At 37.6% G+C, this 13,162-nt stretch overlaps 2 protein-coding genes across 2 annotated transcripts in view; one reads left to right on the plus strand and one right to left on the minus strand.

Annotated features, from left to right (window-relative positions):
- Positions 1 to 13,162, minus strand: part of LOC107319686 (uncharacterized) — a 48,254-nt gene that overhangs the window by 29,313 nt on the left and 5,779 nt on the right. The gene's annotated exons all lie outside the window — the stretch shown is intronic.
- RAF1 (Raf-1 proto-oncogene, serine/threonine kinase) overlaps positions 1 to 13,162 on the plus strand; it is a 57,554-nt gene that overhangs the window by 6,466 nt on the left and 37,926 nt on the right. The gene's annotated exons all lie outside the window — the stretch shown is intronic.

Below are 13,162 nucleotides of genomic sequence, written 5' to 3' on the forward strand. Positions count from 1 at the left end.
CTAAAGAAAATGCACTATACTGGTCACAGCAGTTCCACTCCTAGAGAAGCTGCATATTTATATTTACCAACTAAGTGAAAGCACGTACTTTTGTCCACTGACAGACATGTAGCCCAGCCTATTACCACCCTATATGAATGTGGAACCCAGAGGCAGCTGGTAAGGACAGTAAGTCTGTTAACTGCTACTAAGGATGGTAGGGGAAAGGAATAGCTGAAGGAACAAAAGACTGAACAAATGAAAAGGAGAGAAGAAAACTTAGTGTTCTAGATCAAGCCCCCCATTCTTTCGTTCTTTTCCTTCCTTCCTTCCTTCCTTCCTTCCTTCCTTCCTTCCTTCCTTCCTTCCTTCCTTCCTTCCTTCCTTCCTTCCTTCCTTCCTTCCTTCCTTCCTTCCTTCCTTCCTTCCTTCCTTCCTTCCTTCCTTCCTTCCTTCCTTCCTTCCTTCCTTCCTTCCTTCCGCTGCTGTTGCATCAACACAGCAAACTAATCTGAAATTAATTCTGCTGCTTCTTCTTCACTTTTGCATTTGCATTGGTTTTTACATCTAAGAATATTAATAACAGATTCTTCTCAAATTATAACAGTAGATGATACTTTATTGCTGTGCATTTGCTTAAATGCAAAGTGCTAAATGCAAAATAACAAGAATAATACTGATTTTGCAAAATGAGGATGAGAAAGTGGGTCAAGCTTAAGCACACTCCTTGCTGATCTGCTGAATTGCTAAGCACCTGAAGCTAATGGGTAGCAGAAGCAGTTGCAATTGCTCATTGAGGTTCTCCTTGCCTTATTATATCAAGTCAATACATGCTTAATGATCAGAATCTCTCAGCTTCAATCTTGCATTGGCGCTCAGGGGAGGAGACTTGTATGCTGAGGGCTTTGCTACTCTCATAAGAATAAACAGTATAAAAATGGAAGCACGAGCGATCTGCCTTGCCTGGGGTTATTATTAAAACCTGGTTACATGTAGATTCATACTTATTTGGTGACGGCAACTCCCAGTCTGAAGTCACCTGTAGCAGGTGAGGAATTCCTTGGGTGTATCAGATACTTCATTTAGCTTTGGGCAGATAACAAGAAAAATTACAGGTTAGCTACCTAGTTCAAAAGGGAAAAAAAATGCATTGCAATTAGAGAGCCCATTATAAGCAGGAGACTAATACCTGCCAAGCTGCATTCTGGGATGCTGGGATCTGTTCCCAGTGCCATCAGATGATGTGCAGAAGAAGATGCAGTAAGTACAAGGCTTTGATTTTAAAATTACATACATAAATATATATATACTACATATATTATCTGAGGGAAGATGGTAATCACTGTTTAATCAAGGATAATGTTTTCAAAGTGTAGAAACAGCTCTGGTCTTCTTCAGATTACATATTAATGTTGGTTATGTGTTTATAAATCTTGTTTTGTCATGAGCAAGGAGTTCAAGTTGCCTGTGTGGATAGTCTTAGTCTGAACAGTACATGCTATGTTGCCCACTAAGTACAAAAATATATAGCTGCTGTCTAGGGAGGGATAAATGTGTTGCATTTAATAAACTGGTACTCTGTTGGTTGAGTAAAGCATTTGAATACCATAACTAATTTTACATATGGACTGGAGACAGCTTCAGTTTTAAGTTTCCATGAAGAAGGTAACAGTTCTTTATGACAGTTCTGTATTTTCTTCATATGTATTCTGCTCAAACCTTAAATAAGCACTTAGAAATGCTACATATGAATGAACATCTTGAGGTCTATATGGCAAACTGAATCAAGCAACTAGAACACAGAAATGTATAAAATCACTGCAGTTAGTTCACAAACTAAGGGATGAGCAGTGCTATTTTATTATCCTCTGCTCATCACCCTTACCCATCAAAGATACCCATCTCTATACTCTGAATGGTAGATGATGCTTTTGGTATGTATGGAAATATACAGGAGGGGCTTCTTGTAACAATTTTGTTCACCAGAATACGCCGCTAGATTAATTAACTCTAATTTCATCAATACAGGCAAATGCAATACTTGCTTCAAGAAAAAAAAAATAATAATAATAAATTGTCCATGTAAATTATAATTGCTTACTAGCAGGAAGGAAAGGATGTTTCATTTCTATCAGAAGAAACAGAAATTAGTCATACATAGAACAAAATCCATTCATATGCAAAAATTACTCATCTATAAATTGCAGCTGTTTTCGAATGCATGCAGTGTTAGATTACTTATATCCTGAAAATAACTGTAAACCGGTACAGAATGTTTATTTCTTACAAGTTAATTACTTACGCAAAGTGCATCTGTTGGATGACACTGATAAGGCTCAGGACTTTTCAAACGTTTCTTTGTTTTATGCAGTGATTGCTCAAAATGTATTTTGCTTTAGAAAGAGTTCATCAAGAATCTTTCAAAAAAAAAAGAGAAAAAAAAAGCTTTTTCAGAGGAAACTGGCAACTGGCATTGAGTGGCAAAAGCCACACATGGAACACTTCTGACAGAAGGTTCACCAAAATAGATTAATTTTCATGACCAGATTTCTGGTTTAAATGAGACAGCCCTTTGTTCCAGATTAGCAACTAATGTAGTCAATAGGCCAGTTGCTCGGGACAAAATAAGTTGCAAGATTTTGCTCCTATTCATATGCTCTACTTGAAGCAAAATAGCTCCATCTGGATAGACTGAAAGACATATCCCTAACTTTTTGTTTTACTGACCAGTTTCAAAAATGGTCAGAGCTTTACCTTATTCTTTCTTTAAAGCAGAATGTGCTCCACTCGAGCCTTTGTGCACAGTAACACAGCATTCCTTTCCCTTAGTTTTCAGCTGCCTCTATCTCTCCTAGCACCATCTGCTTTCATACTAAGTATAATCTAAAATACCAGTATTTCCCCAGGATGTGATAGGAAAACAAATGAATGATAATTCATTTTCTCTTTGACCCTTCATGGTCCAGTCTTGGAGACATAACAAGAAAAAAGGACAGATTAAACCTCACTTCTTTTTAGAACATATATTTAACGTATATTGTTTCTTGAATTCATTTCCTATAAACATAAAAGTCAGATGTTAGACTATGACTTCATGCCTCTGTGTGCTTCTACTAGTTAATCCGCAGGTAACGTGCTTTAGTATTATGCATAGGCTTTCGGTATTGAGTAACTGCAGAATGTCTTCAACTATAAGTTTAGTGGGTATTACAGAATTAACCTCAAAAAGCAAAGGCTGGATGCTGAAATATCCTGAGGAAGAAAGCTTTCACAACAGCAGCAGCAGCAACAACAAGAAAAACATATGGAGGGAATGTGTGTTTTATTTATTGAGATTCTCCTGAGCACTCTGAACTTGACTCTGTAATGTTGCCAATTGCCCTAAATGGGTGGAATGCAGTTTGCCTTTAGGGCACAGGAACTTTTGAAATTGCCTGATAAATGCTTCCAGCAATGCTTCACATTCTGTTCCACTGGTCTATCTGTTGATATGAGTTAGTGATGCACCTGAAAACAACATCCCTCATCATACTTACAGTAGCCAGCTTTCATTTAATCATGGCTTTGATGCTCTTATTTACATCTCTGCTCCTTGTGGATTGCAGTGTGCACCTGCTCTTACTACAGACTTGAGACAGCTACTAGAATGGAGTTCTCTTCTCAGACCTGAACAAATACAGGAAACCCCATTCTTCTGTCCTCCAAGTTGAGAGGGAGAGCAGAACCCCACTGGGTCACTGTGGGAGTGAACAGGAAGAAGGGATGACTGCTGGACCACACTTGTGGATATTTTCTGCTTCCTTTCCTCCTACGAGGATGGCATTAATTATTCTCATACCTGTATAACCTGAGCTGGAAAAAGTCATATTGGATCCTGAAGGAGAGAAGGAAGGCTCCATCTGCTTTGTGAAGTAATGGCCTAGATGCTCTAATACAGGAAACAGAAGTATCAGATAGTCAAAGAGAATTTCCACAGATGGGGCCGGAAATGAGACGAGAGCTGAGCTGCTGGGTTGCCAAAAGTCTGGCCGGAATGCAGGACAGGATCATTCTACTTGCAGTAGAATCATGAGTATTAGCAACGCTACTGTCACAGTTCAAAGGAATTGGTCAAGGACCGTAATTTTGGTTTGGCTTGAGGAACAGCCTCTCTCATGGATGAGTTATATCACTTCTGATATGCAACAGAATTTCAGGGCTAAACACAGAGTTGCTGATATACTGCTGGCTTCAGAAGACCAGACCTTACTGCTAACAAAAACTTGAATTTAGCCAGAGAACTTAAGATAAGTTGTTGCCACATAACTTTTTAAACTTGCTACTGAAAGCCTGTATGCTCTTTCCAAAGAGATCTGTAATCCAAACTCCTTTGTATTCTCCAGAACCCTGATATGGAATACCTCAACAGTATTTAATTGTACATCCCATTAAAGATCAGATGAGTCAAAGTGAGGAAAAAACTGTATGCTACGTGACTGCTTGGAAACAAAGTGGTAATCAGCTTTATTATTTATGGAACTTGCTGATTAGTGATGGCATTTATGTTTGATACTTCTCAGACATTTACAAATTTGGACCAAGTTAGCTGCCATAAAATATTGTCAGAAGGACTATGTAGCATCTCCAGCTACTGCACCTTGAGCTGTGAGATTTTCTTCCTTCTTTCACAGGCCAGAAGGACATTGTTGTTAGCCATGCCAGTGTAATCTTCATATACTATAATAATGAGTATGCAAAGAAGTTTGCCATCCATCACCTCATCCTTCCTTGCTGAGGAATGAAATTTAAAACAAGAATAAAACAAGACTGAAAACTGAAGACTAAAACTTTCTCTATGTCTCACAGAGATGACCTCACAGATTGCCTTTGTGACATGACCTCTCTTCCATTAAGGCTTTGAACCTGTTGGTACTTCTTTGGGCATAGCTGTGGCATATTCTGGGGACAGTGTGACACCTCACAAGCATTCAGTACATTAGCAGCCTGCAGAAGTGTAACAGCTAAGAGGTGCTTAGGAGCGTTGTGCTGATATCTGCTCTGGAAATGGTCCTTCTAGACCCTTTTAGATGTAGCTTTGCTGGGAGTTTTGCACATGCATGTTACTTGGGCTAAGGTTTCCGCCTCAGCCCCTAGTTCAGTGTTGCCAAGTTCTGTGACTTCCTTGAATCAAACAAATAAGGTGAGGGCTGGCATTAATCTTATGAGGATATGAGAAATTCTAGCCCTATTGTGGCTTGCAGCCTTCCGTGAGAACAAAACTCTTCTGAAAATCTGCTTTCCTTGCTGTACTGCTGGAAGTAGCCTTTTTACTGCTGCTGCTGCATCTAGCAGTAGGTAAGGCCAGAAGAGAAAGTGGAACTAACTTTCTGCTAGCAAGGAGACCAAAATGTGAGTGTGAGAAAGAGCTCCTGAATCTGGGGTCAAATAAATGTGAGCATGGTGGCAATGAAATGATGTGTACAACCCTCTTATCCTTTGGGGATAGCTGAAGGAGTAGAAACAACCAACGAACATTTCCCCCTCTTCCTCTCCTCCATGGAACAAATCTAATCCTTAAACGGGATTTTTTTCTTTCTTCATGGTATAACTTCATGGTTTTGTTTCAATGGTTGTGGGTTTTATGTTTGTTTGTTTGGGGTTTGTTTGCTGAAGAGGCAGCAGCTATAGGTGTGGCAAACCACAGATATTCCCTGTTACTGCCTTGATACTTGACAATTTTTCCTTACATGTACTTTCACTAACAAAGTCATCCTGGGACTTTTGGGACCAGCAGAATGCTTAACATCTGCCTAAGCCCATTCCAATTACTCACCTAACTGACTTGGCGAGTTCCTGGCAGAGCCACAAGTTGAGCCCATTTCTTCTTTAAAGAATGCCTTTGCAGTTGTTGCTGTGATATTACAATGTATATTTTTACTCCACATTTTACCTTATAGCCACATTACCTGCTCATTAACACCTTGCTCTACAAAGAGAATTAAATTGTACAAAACATTGCACTTGAACATTCAAGCACTCTAGAATAAAAGTGAACAGGAATTAATGGTGCTGAATAGCAAGAGTACCCCTAACAACCAGGAGCTGTGACAGTATTCAAAGCCAAGAGAGTCCACTGCTGAACTGTGTTATAATGTGATAGAAAGAGAAGGTAACAAATATATTTATTGGCTAGCTGAAATTCAAGACCAGTTCTAAAAGACGGATCTAGCAAGTCATGCAACTTGTAGCAGGATCACTTATTTTTTGTTTTCCTTTCTTTTAAAGGAGATTCTAAAATGGTGTGTGGCTGTATTCCAAGCTGGAAAGAGCAGTGCTTCTCATGTGGTTTGAAATATCCAGCCACTTGGCCAATGATCTCATGTACCAGGGCATATGGAATGAAGCTCTTGCTTCCATTAGCATATTAGCACATTGCATACCGCCTTTTATTTATTTTTTTAACTATTTACAGCTCAGTACTGCAGTCTGTGTGTTTTCAAATCTATGTTAATAGAAACATTGAAAGTTGTTTCATTTTCTCTTTCCGATTAGCCTAGTCATGTTTTGGAACAATGCTTCCCAATGAAGTTTCCAAAATATTTCAGGCTTTGGAAAACTTTATCCTGAAGCCTATTAATACAGGAGTGGGAGCGCAGGCTGGCAAAATTGAAATGCAATGCATTGCCCTTTGCTGCATCTCAGATTTCCTGAGCACGCCTCTTTAAAAGAACATACAGTAGAAAAGCAACAGATCCAAAATCCTCCATACATGACATGAGCCTCATAATGGAGTACTTTAAATTCCTACATCTCCTTCTGTCCTTGGGCAGAAGAAATTAAGTGGCTGAACGAGGATGCCTTTAATACAGAGTAACATGTCCAGAAATGAAGGTCTTATCCATTACTACTGTGCAGTGCTTCGCACTCATATGCCAAGGTTAGTATCAGATTTTTTCTACTATGGGACACTGATGTAAGCAGTGAATGCATACAGATGAACTCTGCCCTTGACATGATTCATGGCACTAGGACTAAACTTTTTGCTGGTTCATGTTTTTCCTAGAGTTTCACTGAATATAATTTTCCTTCAATTTAAAAAAGCGAGGTTTTCTTCCACATGAACATTACGTCACTCCATGTGACTCCTCCTGTTGCTATTTTTGTAGCCTATGGTCATATCACTTAGTTCCTAGAATCCCTATGATAAATTTTAACAGTGAATGTTAATTTATTTCTGAACTTCTGTATTTCTTTGGACTGCAGAGTTCCTCATTTTGCTTCTTTTTTAAGGGCTGAAAATGGCTTGAAATGATTTGACTGAGAAGCTGCCATTTAAAGAGTGAAAAACTGATAATAAACAATCTTTGTTTTCTCCACCCAAAACAAGGTGTGTGGTTTTTTTTCTTAATGTAAATGAAATCTATTTAATATGGTTGCATTTTGTAAAAGTAGAAATTAATTTCAGAACAGCTGCATATACCTGTTTGGTGCGAATCTGCTGTGTAACTATCATACTACATATACTTGTTACATACATAGATTCATAGATGAACCTAAATTGAAACCTGATAACTGAATTCAGATACGTCTTTGTTGTTGTCTTAACGTGATAAGGATGGAAGGCGCTTTCTTTGTTAAGTTACTTCTAGAATCATTTAACTGACTCACTGTGGCCTTGTACTGAGATAAAACAAAAGTGAAATCTTGATGTAAAGGGATATTTCAGTGCTGTTTGACTCCTAGCATATCTCGGGTAACTGTGACAGGCTGTATGGTGGAACTGTTGCCAAGAAGTGATGATAGTTGCTCTTACATTAGATTTATTGGCATTATACCACACAACTTCCTCCTTTATCGGGTATACACAAAGCTAACTCTCCTACCAAGTTTGCAAGTAGATGGATTTTGTTAAGGACACCACCTCTCATTGACACAATGTGTAGTCAGTTTTCATTTTGAAGTAACACCTAGAACAGTACAATACTTGTAGGTGTTAGACTTTTAAATATACTGTTCTAGAGACCCAGCGTAGTCTACTGACCTTAAAAAACAAAACAAACAAAAATACCAGGAAGGATCTTTCCCTGCAAACCTAAAGGAGAATCTGCTGAAGAGAAAGTGCTATCAGATGCAAGAAGTCATTTGTCAAAAGCACTAAGTTATCTGGTATTTTAAATATAAAATTATAGTAAGGCAGACACAAAGTGCAAAAGATAACTTAAAGAAAGCATAAAAACTCCAGGAGATGTTTTCAAATGCAAGGAAAATCAGCCTTCATTTCTAGAAAATCTTACTTTGACTGGGAGGGCGCAGTCAGGAAAAGTACTTTTGTTTCTTTGTTCTGTTTGTAGCAGACTTCTTAACAATCTAGCCATGGATTCAGAACCTAGGATAGGAAATGCCTACAAATGCATCCCAGAGTATCTACTTTCTGCAATTGCTGAATTGTTAATTATCTTGTAGGGGATAAGGAAAGATTTTAATAAATGGACATGTGACAAGTACTTGTCTGATAAACAACAGCTTTACTTTTCCAACTGGAAAGTTCTAATCTGTTTAGTTGCTTATCTTGTGGAAGCTGTTCTGTATCTTTAACGATCCTTTTTGTCCTCTTCTGTTCCTCTTTCATAGTGCAGACCAGCATGCATTCTATAGTCAAAATGTGGGTAAACCCTTGACTTATACCATAAAATAAGTTTACTTTTCCTATTTTTCTGTTGTTATTCTCAGCTCTCATCCTAAATTCCTGACATTTTTTGTTGTCTTAGCCAATGCTGAGCACTGAGCTGGCACTTTTGGGAGGTATTCACAGTAATCCCACATCTCATTATCTAGTTGACAAGAGCTGAACCAGAAAACCCAGCGTATGATGTAGATTTTATTTTCCCAGTCTACTGAATTTGCAAAAGATTTAATCTATTTCATAATTTAATACTGCTTTTTTCCAATGTCTGCATTTGTCTCAACTGTCTTTAAAGCTCTGTTTATAAGCAAATTATTTTACCTTTATATCTCTCCAATTGTTTTGGTTTTTTTTCAATGTTTTGAAGAAGTTCTGCTTTTTTTTTTTTTTTTTTTTTTTTTCCAAGCAGGACCTATAAAGTAAGAGCTAAATAAATTATAGCAAATGGAACTTGTTAAATTAGTCTGCATATTTGTAATAATTTCAACTGTGATTGCATATAACATTACTTCTTTTATCAGTGTGATAAACAGATGAGTGAGAAGTTATGGCCTTTGAGATACATTTTGCATATGCAAAAAGATGCTCTTCCTGTGATCCTGAGTTTCTAACTACTTAGACTGCAGTTTCACACACCAAATAGTTGGATGTGTAGGTTGTTGTTAAGTGGGGAGATTCCAGGTTCTCTACACACTATCCACTAGCTGTGCCTTTCTGCTCCTTTCCTTGCATCGATCAAGAAGTCCTGGGACTGTAAGATTAGTCATGAAAACATAAAAATCTGAGTCACCATGTGGACTTATGGACTAAATCCAATACAAGTGAGAGGACAGGAAACACGCAGCTGGGCTGAAAGGGGGGGGCAAGAAGTGTTCTTTTGGGAATAGTCTATAATTAGATTGTGTTAAACGTATTGTGAAATTGCACCTAAGCTATAAAGCATAGTGGTGCTCCTACTTCTTTACAGAGGACAAACCTGTACTAAAAAATCATCAAAATCCAGAATATCCCCACTCCCAGCCCAGGACATTAAAGGGATGTAGCCCAAATGTTCTGATTCAGTGCGTAGTTCTAATCTCAGACAAAAAGATTAATGGCTGTCCACACTATCAGACTGTGATTTGCTTTGGGCACATCTGCATTTGTTATACTGGTCAGAACTCAGATTGCTTATACAGAAAGTAAAAACCTGTGCCACAAAATTAAGTCAAAAAGTGAAGTTCTCTAATTAAATAAGATCAATTCAGTCCAATCTGTTTGGCAGTGTCTAGTTCCAATTAGAATGACTTGCAAAACTTTAATTTTTAGCCTGCTTCTATGAATCAGAAAGCCCACTGAAGCCTTATATAAATAAAAATAGATAAATGCAGTTGGCATTCATGCTGGGAAAGCAGACTGGGTGGCATGGATCTAATGCCATGCAAGTGATGCAACAACTTCAGAAGTGATTGCAATTGTGAAGACGGGAAGAAAGAACTAAGGACAAAAGCAGAGAGCTATTAAGGCTCCATGATTAACAGTGCTCTTTATGCTATTTGTTTACTCTTGTATTATCAGTGGGAAATCAAAGTAACAAGTTCAGGTTAAACTTAAAAATAAAGCAGTTCAGACTGTTTGAAGATAGCTGCTTTCAGGAACATTAGCATACATACTGCATACCAACAGCTGGTTAAGTATGACATACTGGCACTATAATGGCATTCATAATTACATTCACTTATTCTAAAATGCTAATGAAGGCCAGCGGTGTTATCCCTCATAGTAAACAGTGGTATGCAAGAGTAGCACTCATACTGCTTACTGCCTGGAAAGATTTTCTCCGTATTACGTTACTGCAAAAGAATAACTCTATATTCTGTCCTTCTGTGATGAAAACCTTCTTGAATCTGCTGTTCTTTTATTCCCTTGAATGAGAAATGCAGTATTCCACGTGAAAACTACCTGTTTCCATAAGAAGATTTCCATTTTAATAACCTACATTAGTATTTAAAATTTTGCTTAACTTTGGTGACCTGGGCTTTTATTTCCTTATCAAGACTTTTTTTTAATAAAACATTTCTTTCAGTCCACTCTTTGAAAGGCTGCTTAGGTTTCCGGCCCAGTGGAACCATTGAATTTACTCAGGGTAATCAAATTCTACAGCAGTAGCACTATTTTTCCAAGTAGTACTTTCTTACCAAGAAGTTCAACTACAAAGTAAAGGTAATTAAAACGTTTTGGCTTTTTGTCAAATTCCAAATAAAGGCTTCCTTGGCAAGTATCCTCTCTGATGTTTCATATAAGTTGCTCTATAGGAGTTCCACATCCCTCAAGGAAAAGCTATTTTGCAGAACAGGAATCTCAGCTATCCTTAACAAATAACTGTTTTATTATTTATTGTTCCATATCACTACTCAGCAGTAGCATATTTTGTTGTAAATTCTTTCCATTACTCATAAAGCCACACAAACATCTTGGCACTTTCCTCAGAGAATTCTTAACTTCCTATAAAAACAAGCAACAGAAAGCTACCAGGAAAAATAACCAGAAGTTTTTTAATCACTTGAGTCTATTTTCTATGCCTAGGAGAAACTTGGATTTTCTGCGTGTTTAAGTCAAACATTCCAGTGAATTGCGTGGCCTATATTAAAAGAAAGAAATCTATGCTGTACTATTTAATATGAAGTATACTGTCAAATATGAGAACAGATCCTGTTTCCTACCCATTCTCAAAGATTTCCTGTAGTTGCTACAGAAATTGGAATTATTCTTGAACAGGCTTGCTTTTCCCTTTGTTCACTTAGATGTGAGATTTCACTGTTTTTCAAATGTATAAGTAGCTGTCAGCCCAACAAAGCTTCTAAAATCTCATGCTTTAAGTATAAAATACAGGCTAGTATACCTGTATGACACCTGAAACTTAGTTTGCTATGATAATGCTTAACTAGTTGGTATTGCTCTGGCTACTGGAGGGCTTCGGATATATGGTAATACCAAATTTCACCACACTGAATGTGGCATTTTCCGTAGTGCATGATGCCAATGCTTTACACTGAACACGTTTAAATACTCCAGTCTGATCTAAGCTGTGTACAAATTAAAACATAATTTCGCTAAGGCTTGGCACGTATTTGTACATTTAGAAGGAATGACCTGCCTTGGAGAGAAGCAAATTAGAATGCCAGGTACATCTGGAAGAGCTGATCTATTTTTTATGCAACTTACTAATAAGAAATTTACTAAATTTTACTAAATGTTATTTACTTAATATTATTATTTCAAATAATCTGAAAACTGGCTTATACAAATAAGCATTGCTTATTTCAAACAAAACTGCTGATGGACACAAACACCTTTAACAATGAACTTAACTGACTTTATGTCATCAAACACTAAATAGAATCCAGCAAAAACAAACAAACCAACCAACAGATAATAATTTTGCTTGCATTTTTGTCAGCTAAGAGCATGATCTCACTTTAAACTCAGTAAATCGAAACCCATATAACTATGAAGGAAAAACACTGTTGCTCTGCACTGAAAGTTTTATCCAAATATTTAGTTAAACAGCTAATTTTGAACTCTGCTCCTGCAAGCTATAAGAAGGCAGAGCATCTACCCAGAGTGTGGCTGGGTGAAGCAAGCACAAGCTGCTTTGGTGTCAAGCGGACTGCATGCATCAGTGTAAGATAACTCTGGTCACAATATTTCTTATTAACTTCACAGCCTTCGCAAGAGAGGGGTAGAAATCCACCTCAGTTTATTTTGAAAATATAGGTTTAAAAGATACATATCTTACAAGAGTGTCCTGGGGAGATGTCTCAGCATCGATTCCCCTCAGATAGCAATAGTGCTTTTGAGTTTCACACTACTTGCCTCAGGAAAGATTTAACTTAACTTTCAATTATTCTGTCAGAACACTCGTGAAGCTCCCATAGCCCAGTAATACCGTAAGTGATATTCCATTTAGGATTAAAGTACTGGTGTGGTACTTATAGGCAAATTAAAGCAGTGATATGTTGAAATCATCAACCCCCAAATTGGAATGATATAAAAATATGTATTATGTACTGGTGACATGAATTTGCTGCTCCTGTTCTTCCCTTCAACTATAAAATATATGGAGGGGTGTGGTGGGGGAAGGCCTTTGATGTCCTGTCTGAAAGTTGGTGTCTGAGCACAAAACTGGAACATTTGAGCTCACAAAGATTTTAGCAGTGCAAAAATTTTGCGTTACTTATGCAGCCTTACAACTGAACAGAACTGATGTCTCAGCACTAATGTTTCAGCAGATAATTAAGCTCTTATGTCACTGTTCCACTCATGTAAGACTTTCTTCTGCATTTAACCTGTTTTGTTGCTAATACAAAGCTTCTGTCTCTACTAGGAAAATCTGAAGTAAAGGAAAGGCTGAATAACTAGGTCTGACAACATCTGAGTATTAGATATCCATCTTGAAAGTATTAAAAATACTCGGGTATGACCAGGCATGTTGGTACTCATTTCCCAGTAACTGCTGAAAGATTTAACAAATCTACTAAC

This window comes from Coturnix japonica, chromosome 15 (assembly GCF_054131305.1).
Source record: "Coturnix japonica strain WE chromosome 15, WE-NBRP24, whole genome shotgun sequence".
In the NCBI taxonomy this organism is placed as follows: Eukaryota; Metazoa; Chordata; class Aves; order Galliformes; family Phasianidae; genus Coturnix; species Coturnix japonica.